Source organism: Chiloscyllium plagiosum, unplaced genomic scaffold (assembly GCF_037043375.1).
Source record: "Chiloscyllium plagiosum isolate Xiang-an unplaced genomic scaffold, Cpla_swu_hap1 HiC_scaffold_36, whole genome shotgun sequence".
Taxonomy (NCBI): Eukaryota; Metazoa; Chordata; class Chondrichthyes; order Orectolobiformes; family Hemiscylliidae; genus Chiloscyllium; species Chiloscyllium plagiosum.
Genome location: NW_028270174.1, coordinates 22,302,002 through 22,317,571, shown reverse-complemented (window position 1 = coordinate 22,317,571; position 15,570 = coordinate 22,302,002). Strand labels below are relative to the sequence as shown.

The 15,570-nt window shown below is 42.1% G+C and overlaps 1 protein-coding gene across 1 annotated transcript in view; it reads right to left on the bottom strand.

Annotated features, from left to right (window-relative positions):
• jade1 (jade family PHD finger 1) overlaps positions 1–15,198 on the bottom strand; it is a 236,705-nt gene extending 221,507 nt beyond the window's left edge. The window contains exon 1 of the mRNA XM_087980044.1: positions 15,179–15,198. The gene's annotated coding sequence lies outside the window, so the exon portion shown is untranslated. The remainder of the gene's footprint in view (positions 1–15,178) is intronic.
• Positions 15,199–15,570: the final 372 nt, after the last annotated feature.

The window sequence follows — 15,570 nt, the reverse complement described above, 5'->3', positions numbered from 1 at the left end:
GAGTAGCAGAAAGCATTAGGGACTGTCAAAGAATACAGGAGGATATAGATAGACTGGAGAGTTGGTGAAAAAGTGGCAGATAGTTTTCAATCCAGGCAAATGTAAGGTGATGCATTTAGGCAAGACTAATTACAGAGCAAATTATACAATGAAGGGAAGAGCCTTGGGAAAAGTTGATGGGCAGAGAGATCGGAGAGTGCAGGTCCATTGTACCCTGAAAGTTGCTGCACGGGTGGATAGAGTGGTCAAGAAGGCATATAGTATACTTGCCTTCATTGGACAGGGTGTTGAGTATAAGAGCTGGCAAGTCATGTTAAAATTATACAAGACATTGGTTCAGCCGCATTTAGAATACTGTGTGCAGTTCTGGTGCCCCATTACCAAAAGGATGTGGACGCTTCGGAGAGGGTGCAGAGAAGGTTTACAAGGATGTTGCCTGGTATGGAAGGTGCTAGCTACGAAGAGAGGTTGAGTAGGTTAGGGTTATTTTCATTAGAAAAAAGGAGATTGAGGAAGGACCTGATTGAGGTTTACAAAATCATGAAGGGTTTGGACAGGGTGGATAGAGACAAGCTTTAGAAATGAGAAGGTGGATAGTGCTTTGTTACAGGAGACACTCTTGGATGATAGGGAGCATTTGAAATTACAGCAAAATGGCTTTGATCGGGTTTACTTTTCATCTTTTAATACCAGAAGTAGGGGAGTGGCTATATTGGTTAGGAGGAATCTCCCATTTAAGTTACTAGAGTGTTTTAAAAGAATTCAATAACGAGAGGTCACGCTTTTGAGGTGGAAAGTTTAAGGGGGATACACGCGGCAAATACTTCACACAGAGGGTGGTGGGTGTCTGGAACGCTTTTCCAGCAGAGGTGGTAGAGGCAGGCACGGTAGATTCATTTAAGATGCGTCTGGACAGATGCATGCGTAGGTTGGGAGCAGAGGGATACGGATGCTTAGGAATTGGGCGACAGGTTTAGATAGTGGATTTGGATCAGCTCAGGCTTGGAGGGCCAAAGGGCCTATTCCTGGGCTGTAAATTGTCTTTGTTCTTTGTTCTTTGTACTTTTGCGAAGGCAAGTACCTAGCATATCTCCGCAGGAAAAGGAGTACTCCTTAAGTCATTAGGTCAATTAGGGAAGGGTCTGCGAACCTAACATGTGATTCCAAAGAGATTAATGTGGCATTCCAGAGATTTTACTCTGAGTTATACCAATCTGAGGGTTGTGAGTAGGGGTGGGCAACAATGGAGTCCTTTTTCAAGGATCTGGAGCTCCCGGGTGTGACCCCCAAACAAGAGTCTTTTCTCAATGCCCCCTTATCAGAGCAAGAGGTGCAGGAGGCGGAAAGAGTGGAAAGGTGCCCAGTCCTGATGGACCTCTCAGCAAGTCATAGCGTCATAGAGATGTACAGCATGGAAACAGACCCTTCGGTCCAACCTGTCCACGCCGACCAGATATCCCAACCCAATCTAGTCCCACCTGCCAGCACCAGGCCCATATCCCTCCAAACCCTTCGTATTCATATATCCATCCAAATGCCTTTTAAATGTTGCAATTGTACTATCCTCCACCATTTCCTCTGGCAGCTCATGCAATACACATATCACCCTCTGCGTGAAAAAGTTGCCCCTTAGGTCTCTTTTATATCTTTCCCCTCTCACCCTAAACCTATGCCCTCTAGTTCTGGATTCCCCCACCCCAGGGAAAAGACTTTGTCTATTGACAAGACTTTGCCACTCATGATTTTATACAACTCTATAAGGTCACCCCTCAGCCTCCAACACTCCAGGGAAAACAGCTCCAGCCTATTCAACCTCTCCCTATAGTTCAAATCCTCCAACTCTGGCAACATCCTTGTAAATATTTTCTGAATGCTTTCAAGTTTCACAACATCTTTCCGATAGGAAGGAGACCAGAATTGCATGCAATATTCCAACAGTGGTCTAACCAATGTCCTATACAGTGGCAACATGATCTCCCAACTCCTGTACTCAGTACTCTGACCAACAAAGGAAAGCATACCAAACGCCTTCTTCACTAGCCTACCTACCTGCAACTCCACTATGAAGGAGCTATGAACCTGCACTCCAAGGTCTCTTTGTTTAGCAACACTTCCTAGGACCTTACCATTAGGTGTTTAAGTCCTGCTAAGACTTGTTTTCCCAAAATGCAGCACCTCGCATTTATCTGAATTAAACTCAACCCATCTGCCACTTCTCAACCCATTGGCCCATCTGATCAAGATCCTGTTGTAATCTGAGGTAACCTTCTTTGCTGTCCACTACACCTCCAATTTTGGTGTCATCAGCAAACTTACTAACTGTACCTCTTATGCTCACATCCAAATCATGCATATAAATGATGAAAAGTAGTGGACCCAGCACTGATCCTTGTAGCACTCCACTGGTCACAAGTCTCAAGTCTGAAAAACAACCCTCCACAACCACCCTCTGTCTTCTACCTTTGAGCCAGTAATGTATCCAAATGGCAAGTTCTCCCTGTATTCCATGAGATCTAACCTTGCTAACCAGTCTCCCATAGGAACCTTGTTGAACACTTTACTGAAATCCATATAGATCACATCGACCACTCTGCCCTCATCAATCCTCTTTGTTACTTCTTCAAAAAACTCAATCAAATTTGTGAGACATGATTTCCCACACACAAAACCACGTTGACTATCCCTAATCAGTCCTCGCCTTTCCAAATACATGTACATCCTGTCCTTCAGGATTCCCTCCAACAACTTGCCCACCACCGACATCAGGCTCAGTGGTCTATAGTTCCCTGGCTTGTCCTTACCACTTTTCTTATTCAATGGCACCACGTTTGCCAACCTCCAGTCTTCTGGCACCTCACCTGTGATTATCAATGTTACAATCATCTCAGTAAGAGGCCAACAATCACTTCCCCAGCTTCCCACAGAGTTCTGGGTACAGCTGATCAGGTCGTGGGGATTTATCCATTTTCAAGATATCCAGCACTTCCTCCTCTGTAATGTGGACATTTTTTAAGATGTCACCATCTATATCCCTACGTTCCATATTTTTCATGTCCTTTTCCACAGTAAATACTGATGCAAAATATTCGTTTAGTATCTGCCCCATCTCCTGCCGCTCTGCACAAAGGCCACCTTGCTGATCTTTGAGGGGCCCTGTTCTCTCCCTAGTTACCCTTTTGTCCTTAATGTATTTGTAAAAACCCTTTGGATTCTCCTTAACTCTATTTGCCAAAGCTATCTCATGTCCCCTTTTTGCCCTCCTGATTTCTTTCTTCTTCTTAGCCTGCCCAGTGTGTTCCCTGTAGATGCGCATAAGAAAAAACTTTTCAACATCCTCACTTTCCATGTAAGAAAGAATATCTTGCTAGGTTGGGTGTCCGATAACCCCGGGGCCTGTCCGGTTGGCAGAAGATTGTTATGGAGCATATCCCCATGGATTTTCTCACAAGTATGGTACACCACAGAACTGAGAATTTCTCTAAGACATGGTAGCCCTTTTTGGAATACCTGGACACAGATTTGTCCACACACTAATAAGGGCTTTTATATAGCTGTAATAATAGCTTTATAAGACCAATATCCAGAGAGGGGATCTGTGAACGTATGAATAGGTGAAAATTAATGTTCTCAATATTCAAGAGTTGTGTTTTGTTTGGCTGAGCTGTATTTTATTATTTTTTTATTTATTATTATACTTTATCTATTATTTATTATTATTTATTGATTTGTTAGTTATTATTTATTTAGTTAAGTAATTAGTTGGGGTTTATATATATTATATATATATTCTTTTTACATCTTTACAGTATATATTTGTACATGGGTTTTTTCCTTTTTTTGGTGTTCTTTCTTTGTGTTGTTTTGAATTGTATTGTTTTATATTTGTTGTAATATTTTAAAAATCTATTTTCAACAAAAATATATTTTTAACAAAAGATGATGATGGGAGTGGTATATGGTGCCTCTGTGCTGCTGCATTTTGGGAAACAAAAATTAGCCTTCTACTCAACTCCCTCTATTCCCTAAATTAATCTGCAGTCATTTACATGGACTTAGCTTTGGTTTCTATATTCATCCTAATTTTTACTTCCTTTGCCTTGCACCATCATTCCTTTGTCATTTAGTCAATCTTGCCTTCTGTCCAATCACAAAGCCCACTTTTCCATGTTTCTCTTCACCCCATCCCTCTTTTCCAGGCTTTGAATTGGCTTAAGAATAGCTCAACGTTAGCATCTGATGAAAGGTCACAGAGCTGAAAGGTTAACTCTATCTTTCTCTCTCTATATATATATTATTTCTCCATTGATGAGTACTTTCCCTCACTGTGAACTCATCCGACCTGCACCACTCCCCCACCTACCCCAATTTTAGTGCTGAATAACAGGGCTCTGCTTCATTTGCAGTGTTTGAAAGTTAAGTGAGCATTTTTCTTTCTCCACAGGATTCTTCTGCACAGGATTCAGGTCTCAAGGTACAGTCAATTAGTTCACACCCATTTCTAAAAGGACTCCAGTGATTGAAAGGGGACATGTGGCTATTATCCCTGAGTCAAAGTTCTAGAGCAGCCATTCATGTCAGCTGGCAGTGGATGTAGCATCTGTAAATATTTTTAAGGCAGAGGTAGACAGATTACTGATTGCTGAGGAGATGAAAGATTATCGGGAATATGCTGGAATGTAGAGTTGTGGTTAAAATCAGTTTGGCCGTGATCGTTCTGAATGGCAGAGCTGAGTGGCCTATTCTCTTCCTTGTCCTAAGTTCACATGACCCCAAAATTTCAGCTCATGACGCCAAAACCTCAGCTTACCACTCACAGCCTGGGTGCCATAGACGCTTCTCATCCAGCTGAATGGTTCTAGCCCCTGTGGCATCTGTAGTTTCTGTCCATTTTGATGAAAAGTCGTAAGTGTGAGGCTGCCTCCTGCCTGTAGCTAGAAATCAATAACTTCAGGGGAAAGAGGAGAACTATGGAGAATAATCCACCCCATAAATCATTCATTAAATCTGAACTACAGAGTGTGTTCCAGATGCTACACTATTAATCTAAACTGTACAGTTTCAAAAAACAGACACAGCTCATTACTTATGTCACAGAAATAGGAAATACTGCAAATACTCAACAGGCCTATCGACATCTGTGGACTGAGAAACAGAGCTAATGGTTCAGGTTGATGAGCAAAACCTTTCATCTGTTGAAAGGTCACAGACCTGAAACATTGCTGATTTAAGTACGGCATGTGGGTTTTTTAAAATGTTGTCTGATTTAAATTTGAGTGAATAGATCGTTAAGATTCAATGGAGAGATTAGCCTCCCTCTGTGCCCTAACACCACATGATTCTGTAAGAAACATTGATATTTAAAAAAAGGCCATGCAATTGTGAAGGTAATACTGATTGAAGGTTGCAGTCCTGAAACACTGGGTGGGATTGTCAGGGCATTCCTGGACCTATAGGAAGGGTAGGCTGGGGAACTTAACTGGGCAGGAATTGGGATCACCTTACTATGAATGGATTAGATAGCATGGAATATTAAAGGTGCATTTTTAAAGGTGGGACTGGGTTAGACCCAATCCTATGGAACAAAGCCAGTCATGGGGTTCAAGTTTCAGTGGGTGAGTGTTTTGGGGATAGTGACCATAACTTTGTAAGTTTGAAAATCATTATAAAAAGGGACAAGGATAGAGCAGAAGTTAAGGCATGCCAATTTCAATATCGTCAGACAGGATCTGGCAAACGTAGACTGGGAACAGCTATATTTGGAAAGTGGGAGTCTTTTAAAAGTTGTTGATTGAAATTCAGGGTCAGCATGTTCCTTTAACAGTGAAGGGCACAGACAGCAAGTCCAGGGAACCATGGAGGTCAAGGGATATTGAGCATTTGATAAAGAAAAGAAGGAACCATATGTCAGGTGCAGTGCATTAAAAACAGGAGAGGACATTCAAATGTTAGAAGGTAGGAGGTAGCTTAAAAACAAAATTAGGAGGGCAAGGAGGGGGGTCACGAAATATCTTTGGCAGACAGATTAAGAAAAACTCCAAGGCTTTTCATGAGTACATTAAGAGTAAGAGGATTACCAGGGAAAGAATGTATGTGTGGAGCCAGTGGGCCTAGGTGATGATTTAAAAGAATACTTTCATCTATATTCACTGAGGAGAAAGATAATGTAGCTAGGTATTTCATTGGGAATAGGGTAAGGTTCTTGAACATATTAAGATTAATAAGGAAGAGGTATTAAATATTTTAGCAGATATAAAGTCCTCACGGCCTGATGAAATGTACTCCAGGCTGCTATGGGAAGCAAAGGAAGAGATTTCTGAAGCCTTGGCAGAAATATTTAATACTTTGCCAGTCATAGGTGAAGTGCCAAGTGATTGGAAGATAATCCATGTGGTTCTTTTGTTCAAGAAAGGCAGCATGGAAGGCCAGGTAATTACAAACTAGCTAGTCTGACATCAGTGGTAGGGAATTTATTGGAACACATTCCAAAGGACAGAATTAATCAGTACTTGGAAAGGCAAGGATTGGTCAGGACATGAATTTGTTGGAAGGAGGTCCAGTCTGACTAATTTAATTAAGTGTTTTGAAAAGGTGACTAAATGTATTGATAAGGGCAGTGCCATTGATGTGGTTTAACATGTACTTCAGCAAAGTCTTTGACAAAGTTCCACATGGAAGGCTGGTCCAAAACATAAGGGCTGATGGGATCTAAGGCAAGTTAGCAAACTTGATCCAAAACTGGCTTACAAATAGGAGGCATACGGTACTGGGGAAGGATTGTTTCTGTGATTGGAAGCTCTGTGACCAGCGATGTGCCACAGGGATTGGTGCTGGGACCATTGTTATAGACACTAATGACTTGGATGTGAATCAGTAGGTTTGCAGATATCATGAAAATTAGAGGCATTGTTGACAGTGAGGAGGATGGTCTCAGGCTATAGGCTGATATTGGTCAGTTCTTAAATTGGGCAGAGCAATGGCAGATGGAATTTAATCCTGATAAGTGCAAGGTGATGCATTTTGGGAGGTCCAGTAAGGTCCCAAGGGAAGATAAAGGGACCTTGGTGTACAAGTCCATAGATCCCTGAAGGTATCAACACAGGTGGACCGGGTGGTGGAGAAGGCAGATGGGATCCTTGCCTTCATTAGCCAGGGTGTAGAATAGAGTTGAGGGTGTAGTGCTAGAAAAGCAGAGCAGGTCAGGCAGCAGCCAAAGAGCAGGGGAATCAATGTTTTGGGCAAAAACCTTTAACTGGGAATGAGGCTTTGAAAGCTTGTGATTTCAAATAAACCTTGTGGACTATAACCTGGTGTTGTGTGGTTTCTCACTTTGTTCCAAGTTCATAAACATTAGTTAGGCCACAAACGGAATGTTGTGTATAGTTCTACTTACAAAGCTATCAGAAGGACAAGATTGCACTGGAGAGGGTACAGAGGAGATTCACCAGGAAGTTCCCTGGGATGAAACGTCTCAGTTATGAGGAGAGACTGGATAGAGTTGGGTTTGTTTTGCATGCAGCAGAGAAGCCTGAGGGGAGATCCGATTGAGGTATAGAAAATTATGACAGGCAAAGACACAGTGGATCATGAGAATCTGTTCCTCACAGTAAATGTGTTTAAGACAAGAAGGCATAGGTTTAAAATAAGGAGTAAATGATTAAGAGCAGATCTGAGAAAAAAAAGCCTTTCCACCTGGAGAATGGTAGAAATATGGAACGTGCTGGCTGAGAGGGTGGTGGAGGCAGGTATTCTAAACATTTAAGAAGCAGTTGGATGAGCACTCAAAATGCCAGGGCATAGCGGCCTGTGGACCAAGTGCAAGTAAATGGGATTTAATGTAGTTTGGTGTTAGTTGGTGGGCATTAACGTGGTGGGCTGAAGGGCCTGTTTCTATTCTATGTACAACCATGACTCTTGGAAGGCAAAATTGAAATTTCGAAAGTTTTTGTAAAACCTCTTACAGCATCTCAGCCAGGTCGTCTTTTCTGACCCCATCAATTGGTAACCTCCTTCGCATTCATTAGTATGTCAAGAGCACTCACTAACAATCCAGTCCCCTGAAATTGTGTTCAATCTCATGACCATGGAGAATTCCACAGCCTGAACTACTTATAGAGTCAAATATTCATAGAGTTTTACAGCATGGAAACAGACCCTTCAGTCATGTGCCATGTGCTAGTGAGGTGAGGAATAGGGAGAGAAAGGAGTTGAACACGTGGCTACAGGGATGGTGCAGGAGGGAGGGTTTTGGGTTTTTGGATAATTGGAGATCTTTCTGGGTAGGTGGGACCTCTACAAGCAGGATGGTCTTAATCTAAACCAGAAGGGTACCAATATCCTGGGTGGGAAATTCGCTAAAGCTATTAAGGTGAATCTAAACTAATACAGCAGGGGGATGGGAACCAAAATTGTAGGAAAGGTACAGAAGATGATGAAAGTAGGGAGTTCCCAAATCAAGTATCTGACACTGGCAAGCGAGAACCTGGATTGAAGTGTGTGTACTTCAACGCAAAATAAAGTGGGTGAATTGGCAGCGTGGGTTGGCACCTGGGACTTCGATGTTGTGGCCATTACGGTGACATGGATAGAGCAGGGACAGGAATGGCTGTTGCAGGTTCCAGGATTCAGATGTTTCAGTAAGAACAGAGAAGATGGTAAAAGAGGGGGAGGTATGGCATTGTTGATCAGGGACAACATTACAGTTGCAGAAAGGATGTTTGGGGACTCGTTAACTGAGGTAATATAGGCTGAGGTTAGAAACAGGAAAGAAGAAGTCACCATGCTGAGAGTTTTCTATAAGCCTCCGAATAGTCCCAGAGATGTAGAGGAAAGGATAGCAATGATGATTCTCAATAGGAGTGAGAGAGACAGGGTAGTTGTCATAACGGACTTCAACTATCCAAATATTGACTGGGATCACTATAGTACGAGTACTATAGATGGGTCAGTTTTTGTCCAGTGTGTGCAGGAGGGCTTCCTGACACAGTATGTAGACAGGCCAACAAGGGGCGAAGCCACTTTAGATTTAGTACTGGGTAATGAGCCTGGCCAGGTGTTAGATTTGGAAGTAGGTGAACACTTTGGAGACAGCAATCACAATTCTGTCAGATTTACTTTAGTGATGGAAAGGGATAGGTGTACTCCACCGAGCAAGAGTTACAGCTGGGGGACGGGAAATTACGATGCAATTAGGAAAGACTTAGGAAGCGTAGAACAGGGAAGGAAACTGCAGGGGATGAGCACATTAAAAATGTGGAGCTTACTCAAGGAAAAGCTACTGAGTGTCCTAGATAAGTATGTACCTGTCAGGCAGTGAGGAAGATATGGAACACGTGAGCCGTGGTTTACTAAGGAAGTGGAATCTCTGGTCAAGAAGAAGAAGGCGGCTTAGGACAAAATGTGAAACCTCAGTTAGGGCGCTTGAGGGTTACAAGGAAGTCAGGAAAGACCTAAAAAGAGAGCTCAGAAGAGCCAGGAGGAGACATGAGAAGTTGCTGGTGGATAGGATCAGGGTTAACCCTAAGGCATTCCATAGGTATGTCAGGAATAAAAGAATGACGAGAGTTAAACTAGGGCCAATCAAGGATAATGGTGGGAAGTTGTGTGTAGTCAGAGGAAATAGGGGAAGCACTAAATAAATATTTTTCGACAGTGTTCACTATAGAAAATGAAAATATTGGCAAGGAAGATACAGAGATACTTGCATCTAGACTAGAAGAGATTGAGGTTCACAAGGAAGAGGTATTAGAAATACAGCAGAGTGTGAAAATAGACAAGTCCCCTGGGCGAGATGGGATCTATCCTAGGATCCTCTGGGAAGCAAGGGAAGAGATTGCCGAGCCTTTGGCATTGACCTTCAAATCATCATTGTCTCCAGGAATAGTGCCTGAGGACTGGAGGATAGCAAATGTGGTTCCCTTGTTCAAAAAGGGTAGTAGAGACAACCCAGGTAATTACAGACCAGTGAGTCTCACTTCAGTTGTTGGTAAAGTGTTGGAAAAGGTTATAAGAGATACGATTTATAACCATCTAGAAAAGAATAATCTGATCAGTACAGTCAGCACGGTTTTGTGAAGGGTAGGTCGTGCCTAATGAATCTTATTGACTTTTTTGACAAAGTGACCAAACAGGTAGATGAGAGTAAACTAGTTGATGTGGTGTATATGGATTTCAGCAAGGCATTCGATAAGGTTCCCCACAGTAGGCTATTATACAAAATGCGGAGGAATGGGCTTGTGGGGGACATAGCAGTTTGGATCAGTAATTGGCTTGCTGAAAGAAAACAGAGGGTTGTAGTTAATGGAACATGTTCATCTTGGTGTCCAGTTACTAGCAGCATACCGCAAGGGTCAGTGTTGGGTCCACTGCGGTTCGTCATTTTTATAAATGACCTGGATGAGGGCTTAGAAGGATGGGTTAGTAAATTTGCGGACGGCACTAAGGTCAGTGGAGAGATGGATAGTGATGAAGGATGTAGTCGGTTGCAGAGAGGCATAGATGGGATGCAGAGTTGGGCTGAGAGGTGGCAAATGGAGTTTAATGCAGACAAGTGTGAGGTGATACACTTTGGACGGAGTAATCGGAATGCAAAGTACTGGGCTAATGGTAGGATTCTTAGGAGTGCAGATGAGCAGAGAGATCTCGGTGTCCATGTACACAGATCCCTGAAAGTTGCTACCCAGATTGACAGGGTTGTTAAGAAGGCATGCAGTGTCTTGGCCTTTATTAATAGAGGGATTGAGTTCCAAAACCAGGAGGTTATGCTGCATCTGTACAAAGCTCTGGTACGGCCACACTTGGAGTATTGTGTACAGTTCTGGTCACCACATTATAAGAAGGATGTGGAAGCTTTGGAAAGGGTGCAAAAGAGATTTACTAGGATATTGCCTGGCATGGAAGGAATGAAAATGTGTTGCTAGAAAAGCGCAGCAGGTCAGGCAGCTTCCAAGGAACAGGAGAATCGACGTTTCGGGCATAAGCCCTTCTTCAGGAATGGCATGGAAGGAATGTCTTATGAGGAAAGGCTGAAGGCCTTCAGGCTGTTCTCGTCAGAGAGAAGAAGGTTGAGAGGTGACTTAATAGAGACATACAAGATAATCAGAGGGTTAGATAGGGTGGACAGGGAGAGCCTTTTTCCAAGTATGGGGATGGCAAATACGAGGGGATATAACTTTAAAGTGAGGGGAGATAGGTATAAGACAGATGTCAGAGGTAGTTTCTTTACTCAGAGAGTATTAAGGGTATGGAATGCTTTGCCTGCAACGGTAGTAGATTCGCCAACTTTAAGTGCATTTAAGTCGTCACTGGACAGGCAAATGGACGTCCATGGAATAGTGTAGGTGGGATGGGCTTCAGATTAGTATGACAGGGCGGCGCAACATCGAGGGCCGAAGGGCTTGTACTGCGCTGTAATGTTCTACATTTTATGTTCTATGTTCAGTCCAACTTGCCCGTGTTGATCAGGTATTCTAAACTGGTCTAGTGCCATTTGCCAGTGTTTGGCGTATATCCCTCTCAACTCTACTTATTCATGTATCCATCCAGATGATCTTTAAATGTTGTAATTGGACCCAACTCCACCACTTCCTCTTGCAGCTTGTTCCATACATGCACCACCCTTCATGTGAAAATGTTGTCACTCAGGTCTTTTTAAAATCTTTCTCCTCGCACCTTAAACCTATGCCCTCTAGTTTTGGACTCCCCTACCCTGGGAAAAAGAACTTGGCTATTCACATTATCCTGTCATGACATCCTTCAGTCTCTGATGCTCCAGGAAAAACAGCCCCAGTCTATTCAGCCTCTCCCTGTAGCGTAAACCCTTCAACCTCGGCAACATCCTTGCAAATCTTTTCTGCACCATTTCAAGTTTACCAACATCTTTCCGCCAACAGGAAGACTAGAACGGAATGCAGGATTCCTAAAGTGGCCTAAACAATGTCCTGTACAGCCACAACGTGACATTCCAACTTCTGTACTCAATGCACTGACCAATAAAGTACCAAACACCTTCTTCACTACCTTGTCTACCTTAGAGAATAATTTTATAATGCACCATGCTACCAGACCATATCAATCATAATCTGATCTTAAAGCATTATGAGTTGCCGTTTATTAAGGATATAAAATATATCCACATAATTTAACATCACATCTCTTGATATGCAAAGCTTTTGCAATTAATTGGTTTCAATTTGGTTTTTGTGAAACAACCAATCAAAATTGTACAATAAGCAATGAGTATTTCTTTTTAAAAAAACAACCAATCAAATCATTAAAAGAATTACATTTAACTGCCATTTTTTCAGGAATTGAAAAGATCAAGGTGGAATGTAAGAATTGTAGCTCAATGAATTGTCATGTTCCACAATATCATGGGCAAACGTACAGAATAGAAATATTGATTTTTATTTCTTAATTAACCTTTAAACACTCAGGTCTCAGCCTCTCTGACAGCCTAACATTGTCATTGTACTCTACCAGATCATCTCCTATTCTGAAGGATACTAATGACTACAGTGTCTCGGTCTGAATTGATGCAGTGTCAAGCAGCTCCTGTTATCAGACACCAGCATGGGTTTTTTCACAGTACAGAGGAGCCTCGATTATCTGAATATCAATTATCTGAATTTCAGATTATCCGAAGAAGATCTCAAGGTCCCACAAAAACGTTACACCAAAGATGTTAAGTGTATTTAATTTACCTGTACTGAAGAAGATGTGAAAACACTGGCAAAAACAAAGCAACACAAGCACCTCAAGCATCTGTGGCTGGATGTTTTTTAGGTAGGGGTGTTACATAGTCCTTTGCAAAAGTAAGTGTTTTACAGTATTCCCGTCACGTTACCAGACCTATCGTGAAAATAAAATGGCAGAGAAAGTAAACGTATGTGCAAGGCTTCTGTCTTTCTATCGCGACACAGAGCTCCCGGAAACTGACAAATACTCTTGCGATCGTAGAAGCTATTCGGGACTTTGTTTAATGCTGGGATTTCATTTACAGTATTTATGTGATGGTAAGGGTTCAGTTCTTCTCAATTTAACCTGTAATTTGCAGAATGCAAAGATTAGTTTGTTTAAATAGCAGACTCATTAAACATATAGATTTAAACAAATTCTCCGGTAGAGCACAGCATTAGGTTAGTATGGCTTCCCTTGTTTAAGGTAAAATCGATTATACAAATAATCAATTATCTGAACGAAACAGTGCCTGCCCATCTCATTAATCGAGGTTCCTCTGTATTTTCTCCTCAAGCTGCAGCAATAATTATGAATGTAATCATGCTACAAATGGATTACACCGTGTCCAGGAGAGAGGCCTTAGTTTCGAAGATATTGCTGTCATTTATTTGGCACATGCTAGCAGAGATCAACAACTTAGACCATGTGCCATTCAAGAGCGTCACTGTAAATTTCATCAACATTTAAACAGCTAAGTAATATATAGTTTCTAAATACTTCCTACAAGATCAGAAAATCAAACTTGGCAGTACATGCAAGTTTCAAATTTATTTGATGAATATAATCTTTACCGCAGATTAAATTTGTGATGGGTTCGTTTCTTTAACTCATCTATGTAAGTAATTTTATTGTTTCTGCATAGATTTACCACAAGCTTAGAGCATTTTATTTTCCCATGAGTGCTGTCTTCAGAAAGGCTCTCACTCATACCTCACAACACAGAACAAGAAAAGTTGCTCCAGGGTTCTCAGTTTGAGAGCTTCATAGAGTCACCAGGGTTCTCAAGTTTGAGAGCTGTCATAGAGTCAGAGAGTCAGGAGTCTAGAGATGTACAGCACGGAAAGAACCTTTGGTCCAACCTGTCCACGCCGACCAGATATCCCCAACCCAATCTAGTCCCACCTGCCAACCCCCCAAACCTCCATATCCAAAACGCCTCTTAAATGTTGCAATTGTACCAGCCTCCACCACATCCTCTGGCAGCTCATTCCATACACGTACCACCCTCTGCGTGAAAAAGTTGCCCCTTAGGTCTCTTTTATATCTTTCCCCTCTCACCCTAAACCTATGCCCTCTAGTTCTGGACTCCCCGACCCCAGGGAAAAGACTGTCTATTTATCCTAACCATGCTCATAATTTTGTAAACCTCAGTCTCCGACGCTCCAGGGAAAACAGCCCCAGCCTGTTCAGCCTCTCCCTGTAGCTCAAATCCTCCAACCCTGGCAACATCCTTGTAAATCTTTTCTGAACCCTTTCAAGTTTCACAACATCTTTCCGATAGGAAGGAGACCAGAAGTGCATGCAATATTCCAGCAGTGGCCTAACCAATGTCCTATACAGCCGCAACATGATCTCCCAACTCCTGTACTCAATACTCTGACCAATAAAGGAAAGCATACCAAACGCCTTCTCCACTATCCTATCTACCTGCGACTCCACTTTCAAGGAGCTATGAACCTGCACTCCAAGGTCTCTTTGTTAAGCAACACTCCCTAGGACCTTACCATTAAGTGCATAAGTCCTGCTAAGATGTGCTTTCCCAAAATGCAGCACCTCGCATTTATCTGAATTAAACTCCATCTGCCACATCTCAGCCCATTGGCCCATCTGGTCCAGATCCTGTGATAAACGTCCCTGTGATAAAGTCTCTCCTATCCAATTCTAATCACTCAAAAAGGTTATTTAATTGGTTGGTGCATTTACATTTGTTTCTGTTCTTGACTGACTGGGTCTGTCTGTTCCTCCAATTATTTGCTCTAACTGGCATATTTCATATAATTGCAATAAGACTGACAGATTCAGTGCTGCGGTTCATTAATGATTGAACACATGGGAAACATTGCAAGTAATCTGAGAGATATATGTTTAGGCATTGTGTGAGTTCACCACCTTACTGGTACTAGATATTTGTACCATTAGCAAACCTGACTTTTCTTCCCAATTTGGTGCTCATTTTATTCAAACTGGAGCTGAGTTAGAAATAATCACTCCCCTCTCTCAATTTGCTGCATTAAGTCTGGGTTACAGTAAAGTGGATTTAACTTTTTCTTTGGGAGGTAGGATTTGCAGTTTTAAGGTAGCCACTGCAAGGCAGTTATATGGCAAGAAAAATCTCACAATAAATGCAGTAAGACTCTTAGATCTCATCACTTTGAATTAGCAATTAAACAACAAGTATTCTGACTCTAGTACAGGTATCTTTCTCAGGAGTAAGAGCACTTACCTTCATTTCCTTTTAGCCATGAAAGATGCACCCTTGGCCATACTGTCATTATATTATCCATTCTGAATGGGTGAGAAAGTAATAGAATGCTTAATATCACTGCGGTATACTAGAGGATGAATTAAATGTCAATATTCATTGAACCAAAGAAAAGTTAATGCACAATAAGAGGTCATTCGTTGCATTGGTCAAGAAAAAGAAAGTAGCCACCCATTCAAATCCCACGCCCAGGTCAATAACCTTGCAGGTTACAATGCTTCAGGCAGAGGTCCAGGCACCTTTTGGAGAGGTTAAGGGCTCCTACCTCCTCCATCAAACCAGGCAGAGAATTCCAGCCACCTTCCATACTCTGAATGAAAGAAAAATTTCCTCATATCCCCTCTAATGCTTCT